This window comes from Balaenoptera borealis (assembly GCF_965194805.1).
Source record: "Balaenoptera borealis genome assembly, chromosome: 2".
NCBI lineage: Eukaryota > Metazoa > Chordata > Mammalia > Artiodactyla > Balaenopteridae > Balaenoptera > Balaenoptera borealis.
The window spans coordinates 176,267,855-176,287,461 of record NC_138867.1 but is presented as its reverse complement, the minus strand read 5'-3'; the positions used below and the strand labels follow the sequence as shown (position 1 = coordinate 176,287,461).

General features: G+C 58.5%; 1 long non-coding RNA gene across 1 annotated transcript; it reads left to right on the top strand.

Annotated features, from left to right (window-relative positions):
- The first annotated feature begins 11,908 nt into the window (after positions 1 to 11,908).
- Positions 11,909 to 18,918, top strand: LOC309624039. The gene is made up of 2 exons (XR_014241749.1): positions 11,909 to 12,681; positions 17,658 to 18,918. It is a non-coding gene; the product is annotated as an uncharacterized lncRNA (long non-coding RNA).
- The last annotated feature ends 689 nt before the right edge of the window (positions 18,919 to 19,607 follow it).

Genomic DNA, 19,607 nt, shown 5'->3' with positions numbered 1-19,607 from the left:
ATTTATTCGTTCAATCCCAATCATCTCAGACTCTTCCTGGCAAGCCAATGAAGTGAATGTTGTAATTTTTACATATGGGCAACTGAGGCCCAGAAAGGGACTGCCTCTTGCCTAGGGAGGCACAGCCTGTAGGTTGCAGAGCTGGGAATCTCCCCAAGGCCTTTCCCCATCTGCTTTCAGGATGGGCTTGAAGAAGCTCTCCCGCCAGCTCTCTGGCCTGCTGAGCTTCCCTCAGCTGCCAGCAGGGGGAAGCAGACTCCAGAGCCCTCCCGCTGTGGGGGCAGGCTGGCTCTCAATTCCCTCTTCCTCCCAGCCCTCCCCGCATCCCAGCAGCTGAAGACTCTGCCTGGACCCCGCAGGCTGGAATCTCCACTGTCAAGATGCAGGGGCTCCAGAAGAAAGGAGCTCTTCTTAAATAAAGCCCCTAGAACTGACATCCCGACCAAGGCCTCACTCGCACGTGGTCCCTCTTTTTTTTTTTTTAAACATCTTTATTGGAGTACAATTGCTTTACAGTGGTGTGTTAGTTTCTGCTTTATAACAAAATGCATCAGCTATACCTATACATACATCCCCATATCTCCTCCCTCTTGCGTCTCCCTCCCACCCTCCCTATCCCACCCCTCTAGGTGGACACAAAGCACTGAACTGATCTCCCTGTGCTCTGCGGCTGCTTCCCACTAGCTATCTATTTTACATTTAGTAGTGTATATATGTCCGTGTCACTCTAAGGTCTAGCTCTACTCCTTCTTGCTGCAACACAGGCTGGCAGGCAGCCTCTGCATTCCTGAACTGGGTCAGACCAGGAGAGAGGATTCCTGGATCCTGGCCCAGTGTTTAGTCCCACCCCTACCCCAAAGTCCTCTGAATATCCCCCGGAGCCCAGCACAGGATGGGAGGGTCAGTGGGGGAAGCCCCAGTGCCCGAGCCGCCTGGTTCCTTCTGGCGTGGGAACTGCCCTCCCCACCCCACCCCAGCCCCCAGTTCCTGGGGCCCCTGCCAGTGCTGACTCATAGGGGACCCACGGCTGTGACTCAGCAGCGGCCCTTCCTGAACCTCTCCCTGAGAGATTTCTCACCCTATGTCCCTCCTGTCCCCTTGAGGGTCTCCTCAGGGACCCAGATGTAGGCTTGGTGGGTGTGTAAACCAGAAGGCCCTTCTCAGCTCCATCAACCCCTGAGCCCCAGTCCCCAAGGACCCCCAAGGCTGTGGCTATGGGTGGATATGCCTGGCTGTGGGGGTCCTAGGGCAGTGCCCATGTGTGCCCAGATGTGTGCCCCAGGCAAGGCCCAGGCTGTGAGTGTGCCTTCCTCCGCACTCCACTGGAGTCTGGGCAGAGGGTGCTCCAGGTCCATATGAGGCCCGGGCTGGGAGCTAGTTTACTCAACCACAAACCAGCTTCTCCAACCATTTTCCCCCTCTCCGGAAATGGCAGCTCCTTTCTTCCAGCTACTCGGGCCAAAACATTTCTTAACAAATGCAATCCATTAACAAATTCAGTTACTGTCCCTTCTAAAGGCACCTAGAATCTTACCCTCTCCGGAGCCCCCATGCAGGTCCAGCCCCCATCATCTCTCCCCTGGACCTATGCAGTTGCCACCTCCTTGCTCTCCCTGTCGCAACCTCCCACAGTCTGTTCCACCGCAGCCCAAGGGCACCTGTGAACACCTTAGTCCCTCCTCTGCTCAGAACCCTCCATGGCTCCCATTTCATTCATACCAAAAGCCCAAGTCCTCCCTGCGACCCTGAACACTCTATCCTGTCCCCTCCCTCCCTCACTTCCTCTACTCTGTCCCTTATTCCCTCTACTCCAGCCACATGGGCCTCCTCACTGTTCCTCAAACACACCAGGTGTTGTCTGGCCTCAGGACCTTTGCACAGGCTGTTCCCTCTGCCAAGGACTCTCTTCCCCCAGATACCCACCCACATGGCTGCCTCCCTCACCTCCTTCAGGTCTCTGCTTAAATATCATCTCCTCAGTGAGACCTTCCCTGACCCCCCTATTTAAAATCACACCCCCTTGCTTTATCCTGCTCTATTTTTTCTTTTCCATCGGCCTATCACCTTTGAACACACTATATGTTTTACTGCATATTCTTGTTTCTTGCCTGACTCCTTTAGTCACATGTCAGCTCCCTCAGGGCAGGAAGCTTTGACTTGATCACTGTTGGAGCACTGAGAGCAGAGTCTCAGACTGTTGTGTGGATGTATTGATAATTACCATGTTCCTGGCATGTTGGGGAACAAAAAAGACATAGCACCCTCCTGCCACTGTCGGGTGGGGCAGACAGTCACACAGCTAGCCGATTGCAATGAAGAGTTTTCAGCGCTGAAGGCCAGAAGCACAAGGGAGTATAGGGGAGGCATGGGGCCAGCCTGGAGGATGAGGTGCAATCAGGGAAGGCTTTGGGAGGAGGTGAGTTGAGGCAGGGCCTTGACAGCCAGTGAAGAGTTTGGATATAAGTATAGGGCAGGAAGATTTGGAGGGTTTTTATTTTTAGTTAGGTTTATTGAGGTATCATTTACATAGAGTAAAATTCAGCCCTTATACTATTCTATGAGTTTTGACAAATGCATAGAGCTGTGTAACCACTGCCTGAATCACGATATAGCAGATATAATAGGAGTATGAGGTCACGTGCACCAGGCCATGCACACAGCAATGGGGACACGGGTAGAAGCAGAGGGCCAGAGGGGAGACCAGTGTGGCTGGCTGTCCATTGGCCTGGATTAGGACAGAGGCCTGGGCGGCAGGTGGGAATGGGAAGCTTCAGGAAATGGGGCGGACAGGTCTCAGAGGTGGACCAAGTGTGGAGGTTGAGGAGGAAGGGTGGGCAGGTTGAGTCAGAGGCACCTGTGGGCCCCCCGGGAGGAGATATTCAGAGAGGGAGGTCATCAATACGTGGTGGTAACCAAAGCTATGCCTAGGGAGGAGAGCATTTGAGAGGCATTTCACAAAGACTGAGGAGGAGGAGGAGGGGAAGGAGGTAGGAGAAGGGCCACCAGGAGAATGTAGTGTCTTGTGGCCAAGGAGGAAGTGGGCAAAGGTGACAGATTCTTTTTTTTTTTTCTTTTTTGGTCATGTGGTGTGGCATGCAGGATCTTAGTTCCCCCACCAGGGATCAAACCCATGCCCCCTGCAGTGGAAGCATGGAGTCCTAACCACTGGACAGCCAGGGAGTTCTCAAAAGATGACAGAGTCTATATAGAGGTCGAGGACAGTGATGACTGGGAAAATTGGCCTGACTCAGCAACTTGGTGTCAGTGGCGTGATCAGGCAGCCCCTTGAGAAGTAAGGAAGGGAAGGAAACAGAGGCAGTGAGCCCAGCGTGGCACTCTCCAACACAAGTACTGTGTACTGTATACTCTAAGCCACAAACGCAATTACACATGTGTAATTTAAAAACTTTTTAGTAGCCCCTTTGCAAAAAAGTAAAAAGAAACAGGTGAAATGAATATTGATAATATATTCAAGAATCTGCCTGCCAATGCAGGGCACACGGGTTCGAGCCCTGGTCTGGGAAGATCCCACATGCCGCGGAGCAGTTAATCCCGTGCACCACAACTACTGAGCCTGCGCTCTGGAGCCCACGAGCCACAACTACTGAAGCCCGCGTGCCTAGAGCCCGTGCTCTGCAACAAGAGAAGCCACCACAATGAGAAGCCTGCGCACTGCAACAAAGAGTAGCCCCTGCTCGCCGCAACTAGATAAAGCCCGCGCACAGCAACGAAGACCCAATGCAGCCAAAAATAAATAAATAAATAAATAAATAACAAAAAAACTAAAAAAAAAAAAAAAAGCCTTGAGGGACTTCCCTGGTGGCGCAGTGGTTAAGACTCCGTGCTCCCAATGCAGGAGGCCCGGGTTCGATCCCTGGTCAGGAAACTAGATCCCACATGCATGCTGCAACCAATAGTTTGCGTGCCACAACTAAGGAGCCCTCGAGCCACAACTAAGGAGCCCGCCTGCTGCAACTAAGACTCGGTGCAACCAAATAAATAAATCAATAAACAAATATTTTAAAAACCCAAAACTTTAATATTTACAACATATCTCAATTTGGAATAGCCACATTTCAGTTGCCCAGTAGACAACTGACAAGTGGCAATGTCACTGGTAAAGCACAGATCTAGACAGGACCCAGTTTTGCCCTTGTATGACTCACCTCGTTCACATCTCCTTAATCCCCACCCTATCGGATCCTGTCTTTATTAGTTGATTTCCCCCACAAAAACTTGTACACAAATGTTGATAGCAGCATTATTCATGTTAGCCAAAAAGTGAAAAATACCCAAATGTCCATTAACTGATGAATGGATTTTAAAAAATGTGGCGTATCCATGCCACATATGATTTGGCAATCAAAAGGAATGAAGTTGTGATACATGCCACAACATGAATTCATCTTGAAAAGTGAATGAAGTCAGTCACAAGTCACATTATATGAGTCCATTAATATATAGAGACAGAAAGTCGTTTAGGGGTGCCAGGGGCTGGGGGAGGGGAGGGACTTGGGGAGTGACCACCTATGGGTGCTGGGTTTCTTTTGGGGGACAATGAAAAAGTTCTAAAATCGATTGTGGCAATGGTTACACAACTCTGTGAATATACTAAAAACACTGAATTATTTACTTTAAGTAGGTCGATTGTACGGTATGTGAATGTTACCTCAATAAAGCTGTTATAAAAAATATTTAACCTTAATTACTGAGTGTTTCTGTGCTCCCTTAAATTTTGCCTCCCAATGGAGTGCCCCTCTCTTCTCAACCTAGTCCCGGCCCTGCTATTCTTCCCACACCACGCTTAAGAGGGACAGCTAAGGTGGAGAAAAGGCCCCAGGGCAGGTCCAAGGAGGGGAGGCCTGGGCGGAGAGGTAGTAAAGCCAGGGAGATGTGGCCAGATGTGCCCCCAGCGCCCTTGTTTCCTACCAGAAGTCATGGGCTTCCCTGAGTTGCAGGCTCTCCGAGGTGGGAAGAATGATGCCTCCAAAGCCCAATTGCAAGGGCCCCGGCCTACCGGCCCAACCAGACAGCCTGACTCAGTTTGCCCGCTGTATGTGTGTGACCTTCCGCTGTCCCCCTAGTGACTCGGGCTGCTTGGAAGCCCCCTCCCTGGGGATGCTCGGCTGCCCACGGTGACTTTTCACAGATATTGTGAAAGTGGGCTGGCGCCTCCCGGGCCCAGGCCGGGGTCCTGCGGGCAGCCCACTAGGGCCTTGTCCCCACAGCCCGTCTCCCCCAGAGGGCCTGGGTCTGGGGGAGGGAGGTGGGGAGCTCTTCTCAAAGGGCCTTTGTGGGAGCGGCTGGGACGCTGTGGGGGGGCTGCGGGGGGACCACGCCCTGTGTGACTCACTCTTCATTGCTGGGCAGTGACTCACGCCTAGGCCCCCCTCCTGCCCGCTTGCAGCAGGTGCTGCCAGCGCCAGTTTCGGGATGGGGGCCCCCCGAAGCCAGGTTCATGCCACCTTACACCGGGCCTGTGATCTGCACTCATTTCCAGGGGTGCCCGCCCTGCCCTGCCCTCCTTGCCCTGCAGGGCTCAGACCACGGAGAAAACTTCCCACAGTCCCTCTTGTTCTTGGTGGGGTGGGGCGGGGGGCACAGCCCTGGTACTGAGATGTGCCAGCTATTATCTCACGAATGATTCGTGGAATCCCCAAACCACCGGAGTGGTAGGGTGTTCTTGCTACCTCCTTTAACAGATGAGGAAACTGAGGCTTGGTGAGATTATGAAGTTTGCCCAAAGACCCAAGAAGCAGATCAAACCCAGAGTTGGGGCATATCAGAGTGATGCCCGAGTGTATATAGGTAATGATCCCAGCTGCCTTGTGCACCAGGAACGGGTTACTGCAGCCTGTAATGTTCCGTCCATTTTACTGATGAGCAAACTGAGGCAATGAGCGCCTAAGCCACACCCGAGAGTGAGAGGCTGGGACGGGATTCGAACCGATATCTGCAGCCGGGGCTTGTTCCGACGCTTCGCAACCGGCCTTGAGCACCCACTTGGGGGCTGCGGCGCCCCAGCCGCCGGGCCCCTCCAGCCGCCGGGGCCAGCCGGGACCCGGCCGCCTGCCAGGCTGCCGGGCGCCGCGCCCGCCTGCATCACGCCGCTGTGAGTCACCGCGCGCGCCGGCCCCGCCCCCCGCGCCAACAAACAGCGCGTTGCCTGGCAACCGCCGCAGGTTCCCCTCCCGGGCCGCGCTCGAGGACCGGGGTTCGAGCCTCCAGCCAGGTGGAAGCTGTGAGAGGCTCCGCGAGCCGGTGGCTTTACTCAGATTAGGGATTTAGATCAGGCCTGCAGTCCTGGTTAGCACGGAGACGAGGGCGAAAGACACAGCAGTGGTTCAACGGCAGGGGGGTGGGGGTGGCGCGAGGTTGGAGTGGGGGGGGAGAACAGAGGGTCTCTAAGCCTGACCTGCCCCTGGTTCTCAGGAGGCCGGTGCCAGGGTCAGGGGATGGCACTGGAGACTCGCTGTGGGGTGAGACGTGCCCTGAGGAGCTGGGCTAGAGCTGTGGTCAAGAAGCCATTGTCCTAGAGGGATCTGGGGAGCCGACCTGGGGGTGGGGATCAGGAGGGCTGTGGTGGGAGCTTCTGGCTTTTCACCATCCCCCCACCCTCAAAGGAGCTAACACAACGAGCACGTTCTATGTTCCAAGCTCTGTTCTACACACGTGTGTACCTATGGACAATAATGTTCACAACAGCTCTCTGACATTCCACTGGTATTATTCCCATTTGACATATGGGGAAACCGAGTCATAGAGAAGCAAAATCCTTTGCTAGAAGAGCATCAAGCTTGAAACCAGGCAGGGTGACTTGGGCTCCTTTGCTCCTCTCAGTGGGTGCATGCCCCCTCTTGGGGGCCGTCATATCTGTGGGAGTCTCCAGCGTGGTTATCAGTGACAAGTCCACTCGGAGCTTGAGTGGGACATGTAAGGCTGTGGTAGGGGCTGGGTGGGCTCCTTGGGGACTGTTGACACAAGGCTGTGTCCTCCAGAGGCTGTGCCAGGCCCCCTCCCAGGCTGCCAGGCTATTTGAGAGCAGGGAGAGAGTTCCCCAAGGGCCAGCATCACTTCACTCTAGGCTCCCCAGGACCCATACTAGCCACCACGGAGCTGCCCACGGGACCCCTCAGGGGGCTGCATGAGGGGTTTCCCAGGGCCCTAGACCCCGTGGGGTAGGGAAGAGAGTAGGTACCAACGCTGGAGCAGGGTGGGCAGGGACATGCCCCAACCCCACCCCTGGCTACCTTTGCGTCATTTAAGAAAGGTTTATTTTACTTAAATGATTGATTAAATTACCCATATGTTTGAGTGAGGAGACAGAAGTGTACAGAGTCTCTGGAGAGTGTAAAGTCAGAGGGTTTTGGTGGGAGGTGAGGAAGGCTTCCTGGAGGAGGTGATGGCCTAGGACCTGAAGGATGCTCATGAGTTGGCAGGTGGGTATGAAAGGCAGGTTGGAGAGAAGGTGGGGACCTGACAAGCAGGGTCTTCTAGGTGACAAGGGGGACCATGGAGGAACTTTTTGCAGCGGATGGTAGAAGGGAGATGTGACTGGATTTAATTGGCTCTCTCTGGAGAATGGATGGAAGGAGAAAGGCTGGAAGCAAGAAGACCAGGGAGACCTGACCGTTGTAGTGTTTTCAGGCCAGAGATGATGGTGGCTCAGAAATACAGTTGCCAGATTTAGCAAATAAAAATACAGGAGACCTAGTTAAATTTGATATTCAGATATAGAGCAAGTAAAAACATTTTTTTTTGGTTAAATATATCCCAACTATTGCATGGGACATACTGATACTAAATGATTCATTGTTTATCTGAAAATCAATTTTAACTGGGTGTCCTGTATTTTATCTGGCAAGAGTACTTGAGGGTCTCAGGGAACCCTGGGGATGGGGAAACGATAATATAACAACGATGGAGTAAATGCACTTTGAAGTGTGTACTACTATCGTTCCCATTCTGCAGATAAGTAAACTGAGGCCCAGAGAGTTGTTTTTTTTTTTTTTTTTTTTGGTAACATGTCTCTACAGTTAGTAAGTAGGTGGCCCCCGATTGGAACCGAGGCATGTTGATTACAGTTCACCAGTCGATTAGAGCTGGCATCCCCCCTCCTCCCCGGGGGTGGGGTGGGGAATGGGACTTAGGCGCCAGGGTTTCCTCGGTTTCTGGTGACCCAGGTAAGAGCCTTCTTAATGCAATAGACTCCTCAACCCCCTCTTGCAGCCTGTGATCTGTGCCACCTCCTTTGCGCCTCTCCTCTCAGGATACTGAGGCAGTGGGAGGGACAGGAGTCGGCCTCAGGGGGGCTCCTCTCCCCGGCTGAGGCTCGGCCTCGGCCTCCTCCAAGCCGGGAGGATCCGCCGTCTGCACCCGCCGGCAGGGGGAGGGGGAGGGTTATTTTTACCTCCCTCCAGGCAGCCGGGGCGACAGGAAGCGAGCGCGCAGCCCGCCAGATGTGGGGAGCCAGACAGCTGGGAGCAGCCACAGCTGGACTGGCGGCCGGCTGGGGGCGGGGGGAGGCAGGGTGTGCAGAGGGCGGATCCCAGGCTCAGGTCCCCTCTTTGTTCCCGGCCGCCTCAGCCTCCCCTCTGAGGTCCCCCCCCTCACTCCCATTCCCCCCTGCTCATCTCAGGGGTGGCCTCGCTGTCCCCCATCTTTGCGCCAGTGTCCCCGGTGCTCATGGGCTCTCGGGACTCGGGCGGAGAGGGGACCCTGCTTCTAGCCCCGGGGACCCCCTGGTCCCAGCAGAGTGAGGAGTGGGAGGGGGAGACAGGCCCTCGCCGGCCCTGCCTGCCACCGCCATTGTTTACCCGTCGGCTGCCTCCTAGGAAACTTAACCCGCCCGCGGTAATTTTATTTGGGAACTTCGGCCAGTTGCCATAGCAACCCCCAGTGACGTCAGAGGGGCTGGGGCCCGAAATCCCCGGGAAAGGGGGGATGGGTTTAGGGGGGGAGACCCCCAGGAGGGACCCTCCTTAACCCTGCGCTTGCTGGGCCCCAGTCAGAGGGGAGATGGCAGCCAGATGCGACACCTCTTGGGCGCCCCCATTCTGGCCCGGTGCCAAGTTAGGGTGGCCGGCCAGGCCCTGATGTCATCCAGTGCTGGGTGGGTGGTGAGTCAGTCCTCGGGTGGGGGCTGGGCCAGGCCTGGGGGGCTCTTCCTATCTAACTCACCCCTTCCCCAGCACCCTGATGGACCCTGCCCTGGGGATTTCAGGCACCTGGCTGGGGGTCCCCATAGATCCCTGGGGTCTCTCTGCCCCTCTGAACTGTAGGTGGGTAGGCAAGGGCTTTTCTGGTTCTCTCAACACCAGTTTGGTAGGGTTGAATGAAAGGGTTAGTGGCAGTGAACTGGGGCCACCACACAATGTCCTTCCCCGGATGTGGGGAGTGGCTGGTGTCCTAGTGAGGGGGCAGGTGGTGGGATCCCAGCTCAGTCCATAACACAGCCTGTCACCAGGGTGATGGGAGGCAGGGGCCCTGACTGGCAAGGAGGAGCACAGCACCAGCCTGGGGCTGGGCTGGGAGGAGCCACCCTAACCACAGTGACGTGGGACTTCCTCGGCAGGGCCTGTTTGATGTCTCTGTGTGCAGCGTTGCCATGGGGCCAGGCAGGCGGCCCTGCGTATGAGCCGGGGTGACCTACAGGGTGACTGAGTCTGTCAGGGTCCTTTGACCCAGCTCCCCCAACCCAGGTCTGCATGACTGCGTAAACCTGGCGTACCTATGTGAACATGCTTATCCAGCTTTGACCCCGCCTCAGGCCCTGGACCAGGAAGGACATGGTGCAGCTCATCTCTGAATCTCATAACAACTGCAAAAGGCACATTTTCAGGCCCATTTTACAGATAAAGAAAGTGAGGCTCAGAGAGCTGTGATTACTTGGCCAAAGACATCCAGCTAGAAGCTGGGGAGCAAAAATTGGAAACTCAGTTTTTCCACTCTGCTCCCCCACCCCCCACCATCACACTGGTCTCCTCGCTGTTTCTCAAATACTCCAGGAACTTCCTGCCTCAGGGCCTTTGCACTGGCTGTTCCCTCTCTACCTGAAACTCTCTTCCTCCAGATGTCTGCATGGCTTCTCCCTTACCTCCTATAAATCTCTGTTCAAATGTCACCTCCTCCTCAGGGTAGCCTTTCCTGACCTGGCCCCCACCACCTCCCTCCTCATCTCCTTTGCCCCCTTCTATTCTCTCCCTAACACATACCACCCAACACACCATGTATCTTTATACCTGTCTATTTATTGTGTATTTCCCCATAGATGTGGACTCCATGAGGGCAGGGTTTTTTTTCTGGCTTGTTCTCTGCTGTGTTCCCAGTGCCCAGAACGGCACCTGGCACACAGCAGGCACTCAAGAATGTTTGAAGAATGAACAAATGGGCGTGTGTGTATGCCCTGTGCCACTTGACCGCTTGGCCTGGTCTCACCCTGGCCCTGTCCTCTCACCCCTCCCCGTCATTACAAAGGATCAGTTGGCCACTTTGGAGAGCTCCGATCCCTGTTGGCTGCTGTCCCTGGGTAAATTGGCCGGCTCAGGACGAGGGTGTGTGTGTGTGGTGGGGGCAAATGTCAGGAATCCAGATGGAGGGCTGAGGGCACCGGGAGGACCCTCCAAACTTGGGCTGAGGGATGCTGAGCTGTGGTGGTCCAAGCCACGTGCAGGGAAACGGCAGAATGGCTTACATGGGCTCAGGCCCTTTGGCACAGGTATCCCTGGAGGCCATCGTGGAGGAGGCATTTCCCCTAAATGTGTGCCCGATTGGACTAATAAGGAGAGGAGGATGGTTCTGGATGGGAGACCTTGCCCTGCGGTGTAAAGGTAGTGTTCTGTAGGGGCGGCGTGGAGGGGGTGCCCCACTATAATTTGGTCACTGTATGCTTCTGGAATGATGTGTGTGTGTGTGTGTGTGTGTGTGTGTGTGTGTGTCCACAGGAAGACTCTGGACCCTGGGAACTCCATTCCCCTGTTTGTAGCTGCTCAGGAAGCCATGTGGCGAGTGCCGCACCCCCTTTGGGCCCCACCCTGAGTCGGGGAATTCTGTGCCACCCCAAATCTCCCCCTGGGGCCCCACAGGCGGCTCTGCCCCCTCCTGCCCCAACCTGCCAGATCCTGCAGCCTGGGCCAGCCTGCCCCTTGGGCCCCAGAGAGAAGAAAGACCCAGGAGCCCCCAGGGCTGGGCCCCATGGGATAGTAGCTAGGTGTGGCTTCTGCCCCCCTCTCCGCAATCCCACCAAGATCCAAAGTAGGAGCCTATTGAGCTGAACTGAGAAATGAGGGACTCTGGAGGAATTCTGGGGTGCAAGGTGACCCAGAGGCACCCAACCAGCCCCTCCAGTCTTCTGCCTGGGTCTGTTGCTGGGTCACCCCCTCCCCATCCCAGCTTTAGTCTTATTGCCTGGGAAGTGGGGTGGTGAAGAATCTGACCCCCAGCCCTAATTATATGACTTCGGAAATGTTGGAGTGGGGGAAAAACTGTCTCCCAAAGCAATGCTCACACAGGTCTGGGAAGGGTCCTCTGGCTGCAGAACCTTGCTGTGGCATCATGGTGGTGGTGGTGGTCTGGAGGCCATTGGCCCCAGTCCCATCTTGGAGAGGGCAAAGTGGCATCCAGGCATGCCCAAGGAGGCTGGCTTGGCATCAGAGGGCACCCCGCCCCCCCTTTGCTGAGTTTTGTTCCCGGCCCCCCACCTGGGCACAGGGCCAGGCCCCAAGGCAGGGCCCCGTCCTGGGGAACAATGCCTCCGTGTTCCTCCTCCCAGTGGAGGGGAGGTCGGTGGAGGATGAGGTGGGACAGACACGCATGCAGGGAAGGAGGGAGGGATCCAGGGAGGGCCTCTCTCCCAGGGATACTCCAGGAGCTGGGGAGTTTCCCAGAGGCCCTGGGTGTGTGCCGGGAAGCCTGAGGGGGGAGGGGACCTAGACCAGGGACCACCTGGGCTGGGGTCAGAAAGTCTTCAATGGCAGCAGGAGAGGGTTGGGTAGGATAAAAGGAGGGACTTCCTGAGGCTAAAGAATGCACTGTGGAACTGGAAAGAGAGGGGATTCGCGTTTGGCAGAATCCCAGAATACCCAGGCCCATGCCCTCCCAGGGAAGGGAGGGGTCCGCGGTGGCAGTGTGACCCCCTTCCATCTCCCCTCCCCTTGTCTATGGCCTCCTGGGTTTCTCTCCCTGCCTAGGGCAGGACCTAGGCCAAGAGGAGTTTCGGAGGTGCGATGTGAATTAGGACCCCTGCTTCCGCCCTATCCCAGCAGGAAGAGCCTTCGCTGAAAAACTGGGGCTAGACCCCGAGTCCAGGACCCAGAGGGAGGAGTTGGGCTGAGTATTGGGCCCAGGAAGAGTTGGGACAAGGGAGGAGAAAGTTGGGGCTGAGTTGGGGACGGGACTGAGTTGGGGGACCGCAGAAAGAAAGTGGGGGCGGACCGGCTCCGGGGGCACATGACGGCGGCGCCCGCCCCGCCCCGCGCCCGCCCCCTGCCCGGCCGCGGGGGAGGAGACGGGGAGGTTTTAAAAGCGATTCGACCCCGCGACGGGCCGGCCAGTGAGTGGGATGGAGCGCGGTCGGCGACCGCCCCCGGCTTGTTTCGGCCCCGCCGCCCGCCCGCCTGTGTCTCCGCCGGCCGGGCCGGGGCGGCGGCCGGAGCCCCGAGTGCCGGCTCCCCTCCCCCGTGGGTGAGTCAGGGAGGGAACCGGGAGGGAGGCGGCGGCGCCGTGGTGGCGGCGGCAACTTTTCCGCGCCGGACTCTTGGGCTGAGTGGGGGTGCGCCCGGCGGGTCCCCCGGCCCTTGGCGAGGGGGAGGGCGCCGCCCCGCGCCCCGCCGCCGGTGGCTGGGGGAGGACCGCGGGGCCCGTGTATCTGGTGGTGGTGGCGACGGAGTCCCGGGGCGCCCCCTACAGAGCGGGGGGAGGGCGGACCACCTCTACCCCGTCCCGTGGGGTCCGCCGCGGCCCCCCAACCACTCCCCCCCCAGGAGACTCCTGCGAGTGTGGTGGGGAGGACGGGTCCCAACGCGACCGGCGCAGGTCGAGGTGGGCAGGAGTTGGCCGCAGGGTGGGAGGGTATGTGCCTCGCTTGGGGTGGAGGGAATGGCCCCTGGGGGTGCATGTCTGGGCTTTGTGGGTCGGGGTCTCCCAGAATTATGTGGATGCGGGTGGGAGACAGTGGTTCAAGTTTTTGACATGTCAGTCAGTGAGTGAGGGGAAGGCCTTCCACAGAGGAGAGGGCTGGGGCCCAGCAGTACAGCCTGGGCTTAGGAGGGCTTGGGGGACCCTCTCCTCCCTTCCCACTCCTTCTGGCCCAGTGGAGAAGGGCTCATTCATAGGAATGGGGCCAGGTTTGGGAGATTCCTGGAGGGCTGACTCCCCAGCCCTGTGTAGCTTTGGGGTCCCCGTGCCCTCGGGAGGCAGGAAGAGGGTGAAAGGACCCAGACTGAACCCCGACTCCTTCATCCTAGCCCCAGACTGACCTCTGACCCCAGCACCGGACTTGACTGCTACCAAAGCCCCCAGCCGTACACTGACTGTCCTATGCAACCCAGCCAGGCCCAGACCAGTGAGTGGCCTCTTGAATGCCTTGGAGGTGCAGTTGGCTCCCTGTCACCTGTCCCCTCTGCCCCAGCCCCAACCAGCTGCCTGTCCATGGCTGGTGGTATATGAGGGTGAGGCTGGGATGTGTGGGACCCTTGGCATGAGGGGTGTCCTCTGGCAGCCCTGCCCATGCCAGCGTGAGCTGGAGGGCAGTACCCAACAGGTGCCCAGGCTTAGAGGCGAGGTGATGTAGGACACACCCTGTCCGCTCGCCCACGCACCCTGCCCGGGCCAGCCGGTGCGCATGTGTTCACATGCCGCCGTCCTGGGAAGGCATGGGCCCTAGGGCCTGGTGCCAGCTCTGTTCTAGCGCCCAGGGGGCACCCATTGCCCTCTGTCCTTGCAGGATGTCCTCTGGGAGCTCCCTCAAGACCCCAGCGGGCAAGTCTTGTCTGTGGGCCTGGAGGGGGCCCTAAAATAGCTGCTAGCCTGGCTCGGGGCTGGCACGCGGAGCACATGCGTGACAGGGCGTGTCCGGGGGGGGTCGGGCCTGTCTGTGCTGGCCCGGCCTCTGAGTCTCGCAGACCCTTGCTCACTGGAAAGAAAGAGCAGAGGCGGATGCTCCAGGGGTCCTCCCTGGGACCCCCCTACCAACCCCTGCCTGTTGTAAGTGGAGGCCAGATGTTCTGTGCAGGCCGCAGCTGCAGGGCAAACCCCTGTCCCATTTGCAGTCACAGGGTCACTGGCCCCGTGGGTGCAGTGGGATGACCTGTTCTCCGGGGGCCCAGGTGCTGCTTTGATATACCGTAAGGCATTTTTCAGAGTTTGCCCTTCACTTTGGGAGGCTGGGTGGGGGAGCCTGTCCGAAGTGAAGGACACCGCAAGGAACCCTGGGCGGTCTGAAGAAAACTCCTTCCGGCCCCTCTCTGGGCTGGCTGGCTGGCCCTTTCCCACTTTGGATACACTTTATGCCAGGATCAGGCCTGGCTTTTCCTTAGACTTCCCGCATGATCTTGGGCCTGGTTCTGAATCCTCTGGGCCTCAGTTTCTCCATCTGTATATGGGAAGCATTGGGAAAAACGAGCGGAGAGAAGTGTGTGCTTCCCTTCCCTGTCCTGGGCCCTCACTTTCAGATCCCTTGGAGGGCACTCTGGCCACCTTCCCTCCTGCCATTGGGTGTCCTGGGTGAACACGGAGGTGTGCCTGGGGGAAGGCCAGTCCCCCGGGACGGACGTACTCGGAAGCCAGTGGGTGTGGGTGTGTGAGAATCCTTGGGCAGAGAAGGACACCGCCATGCTGGGCACAGCTGAGTCATGCTCTAGCGGCGCCTTGCCCCAGGGTGCTGGAGCTGGCGCCACCCTGGGTGTGGTCACCGAGCTGTGGCCCTGGGCAGAGCAGGCCTGGGTGGTCTGGGATGGGGTCCTGGATGGTGAGGGGCCAGGGAACTGACTTCTGAGATGCTAAGCCCCTTGGCCTCCCTCTGGCCTTGGTCAGGCGTCATCGTCCAGGACCATGGTCACCCACACCCTGAGAATACCTTGGGGAGCCAGGGAATCCTGACCTTTGGGCCTGGGAATTGTCAGGGTGCTATAGGAGGGGGACAGGGCCTGGAAGCCAGCAGCTGCCTTCAAGGCCAGTGGCCCCCAAAAGGCAGGCCAGGAGGCCAGGACAAGGATAAGGCAGAGATGGACATGGCAGTAGGGTGTACCCCTCAGTCAAGGGCCCAAAGTGTGGATGTTAGGGGTCCCCTGGGAATTCTGTCACTGGTCTGAGGGGGATTAAAGTTGAAGGCAGGGGTTGGAGCGCGGCGTGGCCGGGCACCATGGGGGCTGGGATGTGACTTGCATGGTTCCCCTATTTATAACAAGTGATTCAGTCCTCACTTACTCACCCCTTCCTGAGCCTGCCCCCCTCCCCCGAGCCCTGGGTGGGCAGCGGGGCCCACCCACTTACCAGTGCCCTGCCTTCCTCCAGCCGGGCGCCAACCTCTGAGGGCTGCCCATCGGGCCGGTTGTTATGGTGGCCACGTTGGGCTGGGGGTGAGGGGTGGGAGGCGGGTGGTCAGGCGGCACTTGGCTGGGCAGCCCAGGTTAGCGGCTGGCTCGGGGCCTGGCCTAGGGAGCCTCTGCGGAGAGTCTGGGCCCATTAGGCAAAGCGTTAGTGACAGGCTGGGAGGGCGGGCAGCAGCGGCAGGCAGGGCGGGGCCTGCAGCCCTTGGTATTTTCCGATCCCAGCTGCTCTGAGAGGGTGGAAAGTATTTGGGGACCAGGCTTGGGGGCGGTGGTGGTGGCGCCCCCGGCGGAAGCTGCCCCTGATTCATTCTTGGAGCATGGGGTTGTGGGGGGGCAGGCATTACAGAGTATGTCTCACGAGTCCACGCCCTGTCTGCAGAGCGTACTCAGACATACATCCATACATCCATCCATCCATCGGTGTGGCCTGGGGCCTGCTGTGCTCCCCGGGCCCAGGGCCCTTCCTCCCCACAATGCCTCCAGCTGCCAGGAGCTTGGCCCTCCTTGGACACCATCTCCCCAGAGCCTGAGAGACGCGCCTATGGTAACGGGGGCCCTGCTTCTGGGCACCTGCATGATGGTGCCCCCTCCGCTCGAGAACCAGGCCTTTTGCGCCTGCGGGGATGGGGAGTGGCCTTGGCCCCGGCCCGGGGCTCTGTGCAGGGGAAACCCCACAGGAAACGGGCCTGGCCAAATGGCCGCCCTTCCCGTTCTCGTCCCTGGGACACGAATGTGCTGTCTCACTTCCGGAGGCGGCCCAGGGAGGCCGGCCGCCCTGCGGGGCCTTGTCTGCTCCTGGCTGGTGCCCCTAAACCTTGAGGGAACAGGGCTGGGCTAGGGCCCGACCGTAAAGCGGGTGGCCGGTGTACGTATGTGTGTATGGCGGGGCGGAGGCACAGAGCCGGACACCTCGCTCCACCTGTCTCCCAGCGGTGGCCACCGCCTACCACATCTGGACGCTGGGGTCCTACCCGTGTGCAGCGTCTTCAGTGCCGTCATCCTTCCTGTTTATGCCTGGTGAATGATGACAGAGTAGCCCCATCCTAATTACACACAGCACTCGCGGGATCCTTACCATGACATTATCCCTGCTTTGCCGATGGGGAGACGGAGGCCCAGAGAGACTGAGTGACTTGAGAGTCACCCAGCTGGGAAGCTGCGGAGCCAGGGTTCAAATGCAGCTGGACTGGCTCCAGAGTTGGGTCTCCTAACCGCAGGGCTCTCATCATATGGGAGGTCTCTGTTTACTGAACACAGGGCTGGCTTCACGGGCGTGTGACCTGTGCCATTCACAGGGTCACCCGCCACTGAGAAGGACCTGGAGCTTGGTTTCATGCTCTGCTGTCGTCTTGAAACTCTTCATTTGTGAACAAGGGGCCCCAAGTTTTCATTTTGCACTGAGTCCCACAAATTCTGTAGGTGGTCTTGGTGCCAGGTCCTTGCTAGGCGGCACTCTTGGTGAAACCTCACCATGCTATGTGGTAGAGACTCTTGGCTGCATTTTACGGATGGGGAAACTGAGGCTTGGAGGGCATTTGGGAAACTGCAGAGCTGGGATTTGCACCTCGAGCCTGGGTCCGGTGCTCTGGGGGCGTGCGTGCCTCGGGGGAGAGCTGGGCGCCCGCTGCCGGCATCCGCTCACTCTGGTGGGGCGCGGGCTGAGGCCTGAACACCAAGGAGACAGGGCCACGCGGGGTGGCCCTGGTGGTTTCCTCCTGCCCTTCAGGCTTCTAGGAAGTGGCGCCAGCTGGGGTGAGATCACTTCCTCACCCTCCTGCCCGCCACCCCCTCAGCTTCCTCTCCCCATGGCCCAGTTAGCCTGCCCAGGGCTCAGTGGTGGGGGTGGTGAAGAAAGGGAGGGGGGACCTGGCTCTGGGAGCTCCTGCAGCCTCCTTGGCTGAAAGTGACCCTCTGGGTATCTCTACCTCTCTGGGCCTGGGAGGCATGGCTGGGGCTGGGGGTATCCAGCCTGGTGGTCTAGCTCTCTCTTTAGCTGCTGCTGCACATGGGGAAAAAGGGCTTCCCTGCAAGACCTCAAAGGATGGCAGCAAGCGGGGACCTGGAGGGCAGATGTCCTCAAATCTCATTACCTCCTTTTGTCTCTCCTAGGTGCCAGCTGCTGGCCCTGCCCGGTGCCCCCCCACCCCTGTGCCATGGCCGGCTGGGGTTCCTGGGGATGGGATTTGCTGCCTGTCACAAATCACATTGCCAGGGATTTCCAACCGACCCTGAGCCCTGCCTCTGGGGCCACCGCTGTCACTGCTTCGGCTGAGGACACTGACCCAGGGATGGGGATGGGGTGGCAGAGAGGCCTCCACCGCCTGTGTCTGGCCTGGGGAGCAGGGCTTAGCTGCTTGTGAGCAGGTCCACAGCAAGTCGTGTTCACAGTGGCTAAGTTCCGCCCCCCGGGGCCCCGCCTCCTCTGGCCCTGCCACCTCTCCCCTCCGCCTGCCTGTCCGACCTCCGGGCCTCTCTGGGCTCTGCCTCCCGTGCCTACTGAGCTGAAACACAGTTGATTTGTGCAGACTGGCTCAGTTCAGCAGGAACAGGAGTCAAGCCCCCTTGGAGTCTTCGGCCCCTGCCTTCCTTGGGTGGGCCAGTCGCTGCCTGGGAGAAGAGATGAGGACCCTGCCCTGGACCTGTGTCTGGAGGAGGAACTTGGGGACGAGTGGAGCCTGGGATGGGATGGATGAACCCAGCTGTCTGCTGCAGGCCCCCTCCTCCAATTCTGCACTTGGGGACCCTCACACGGTCCCATCTCAGGCTGGGCTGTGTTCCCGGGGAGGATGGGTAGGCAGGCGGGTGGCCAGCCTTTCCATGAAAAAAGGAAGCCAGCTGTGTCCCCGCCTGGCCGACCCTTGGCCCCTCCTCTCCCAAGCCTGGTCGGGGGATGGCTGGCTCGCATCTTCCCAGCAGTCAGTTACCCAAGAGGAAGCTGCCTTGGGCCCCCAGACCGTTAAATGCCAACTCCGGGCTTCCGGAACCAGGCTGGCCTGACCTGAACCTGCCTGGCCCCTTCTCCCTGGGCCCTGCGGCTTCCTAACTTGGGGGGGAGGAGCCATGACGCCCTCCTGGCACGTGGGGCAGGGAATGAGGTCCCTGTGGGCCCAAAGGACACAAGCAGGCCCTCTCAGTCCTTGGGTGGTCCCAGGGCATGGACGCGTTGAGACTTTGTCCATCATCAGATGGAATGGGGCTCTTTTGGGGGTGAGACTGGGGAGGCAGAGTGAAGCCCCCCAGGCTGTCAGAGTTGGCTCAGTGTACCCCTGTTCCACTGGGGCAGGGGCAGACAGCAGCTTGGGGAAGTCTATGCTGTGTGTCGAGCCTGTTGTTCAATTAAATAAAAGCTGCCCCCTGCCTCATTCCTGAAGGTCTGGTGGTTTGTGATTTATTCTGGCCTCCAACCCTGGAGTTTCTGGCTTTTTGACTGGGGAGGGTTGATTGGTCTGAATTTACTGTCCTGGCATCCTGGGCTCCTGACTTCACAGGATGCCCATCCCTGCCCCACCTGCTCTGAGGAAGGTGATAATTTAGTCACATGGGTGGAAAGGGTGCCCTTGTCATGGAAAGGTGACCTTGAGGAGTGTCCTTGGGATGGGTGTTGACCCCGCATGAAACCCTGGGCTGGAGGGACTGACTTTCAGGGTTGGTGTGGTGACAGGGAGGACTGTTCTTGGAGGACTTAGATGGGATCATGATGAGGCGTGCCCCATATCCAGGGCCGGGTGTGGGAGAGAATGGGACCCAATCTAAGCTGGTGGCTGGGGGTGACCCTGAGGGAAACACTGGACATTTGGGGATACCTGGGACCTGAAGGTTTTGATCTAGTGACATTTGGGGATGACTTAGACGTAAGGGACAACTTGGGCTGGGGGTAAGATTTGGGATGTCTGGTATCTGAGAAGGCTGGTGGGGAACTTGGGCTTGAGGTGTGTATGTGGGCCCAAGGGGGACATCTGGCTGTGACTGGGACCTGAGTCGCGCCCTAGGTCTGTGGGAAACATCTATCTGTAGATGACTTTGAGAGGTGAGGGGCACAGTACGGGGCACCCCAGGTCT